Below are 1,757 nucleotides of genomic sequence, written 5' to 3'. Positions count from 1 at the left end.
TCCTGAGCCAAGAGCTCAGAGAAGGGTCTTTGGCTAAATTACTCCTAAACTGTCCCAGGGTCCTTCATGGCTATATGGCTTCATGTCTTTGTACCCATGACCAACAACGGACATCCTGTTTTCACAGAGATGGAACATCTCCCCTCTCCTCACCTATCTTTTCTCTTCCTCTTTTTGGGATCACTAAATCCCAGGTCCCAAGCCCACCAGAAACCATAGCCTCATTAGGACAGTCAGAGCTGTACCGGCCCTCTTCCTTCCCACAGGACACTAGAACTCAGATGGTTCTTGGCCCTCTGTAAGGTCAGTTACAATGTGTCTGTGCAGCGAGCCCAGCTCTGCAGACTACCGCCTTATTTTGTTTCCACTCCTTTTGTCCCTCCCATATTTCTCTAACTGACGTAACTCAGCCTCTTCTCTGAGGCAGCTCGCAAGGCCAGTGGCATTACTCTAGCTCTCTCAGTGCCCAGTGCTCATGGAGCACGAAGCCTAGTGCAGGGGAACCGTAGTGAACACCACAGGGTACTTCATCACCCAGGTAGAGGTGCTGTATGTCTGAGGTCAGTGAGAATAGAAAAAGGCAGGCCTCACAGCTGGGAGCTGTCCAGCTGTGGCTGGCACTACCTCATTCCAAGGCTTTTCCCTTTAAATCTTTTAAAAAATATTTATTTATTTTTACACTCCAGATTTTATTCCCCTCCAGGCCCACCCCTAACTGTTCCACATCCCATACCTGCCCCCACCCCAGGCTCCACAAGGATGTTCCCACCCCACCCACCCCACCAGACCTCTAAACTTCCTGGGGCCTCCAGTCTCTTGAGGGTTTGGTGCATCCTTCTCTGACTGAACCCAGACCCAGGAGTCCTCTGCTGTATCTGTGTTGGAGGCCTCATCTCAGCTGGTGTATGCTGCCTGATCCAGTGTCTGAGAGATCTCATGGGTCCAGGTTAATTAACACTGCTGGTCCTCCTACAGGGTTTCCCTCCTCCTCAGCTTCCTCCAGCTTCTCCCTAATTCAACCAGAGGGGTCAGCAGCTTCTGCCCATTGGTTGGGTGCACATATCTGCATCTGACTCTTTCAGCTCCTTGTTGGGTCTTTTGGAGGGAAGCATGATAGGTCCTTTCTTGTGAACGTCCCATAGCCTCAGTAATGGTGTCAGGTATTGGGGCCTCCCCTTGAACTGGATCCCACTTTGGGCCTGTCACTGGACCTTCTTTTCCTTGGGCTCTTCTCCATTAGCATCCCTGTATTTCTTTCAGACAGGAAGAATTATGGGTCAGAGCTTTGACTGTGGGATAGCAACCCCATCCCTCACTTGATACTCTGTCTTTCCAATGGAGGTGGTTTCAATAAGGTCCCTCTCCCCAGTGTAGGGCCTTTCATCTAGGGTCCCTCCCTTTTAAAATTAATTAATGAATTTAAAATAAATAGTTTCTGGTGGGCTTGGGATCCCTGGGATTTAGTGATCTCAAAAAGAAGAAGAGAAAAGGTAGGTGAGGAGAGGAGAGGTATTCCATCTCTGTGAAAACGGGGTATCAGTTGTTGGTCCTGGGTACAAAGACCACGTACAGCCATGAAGGACCCTGGAGCAGCTTAGAGTAGTGTAGTGAGCAGTGAGGCAGTTCCTCACGTGTAACCTAGAACTCAACCTGTAAACCACCCTGGCCTCCATCCCACAGAGATCTGCCTCCCAAGTGCTGGCATGTCCAGGTGTCTGCTGCCCGTCCTGCCTTCTGTCACTCACCAGTAGCCTTCG

This window comes from Rattus norvegicus, chromosome 3 (genome assembly GCF_036323735.1).
Source record: "Rattus norvegicus strain BN/NHsdMcwi chromosome 3, GRCr8, whole genome shotgun sequence".
Taxonomy (NCBI): Eukaryota; Metazoa; Chordata; class Mammalia; order Rodentia; family Muridae; genus Rattus; species Rattus norvegicus.
Note: the sequence above shows the minus strand (reverse complement) of the source record.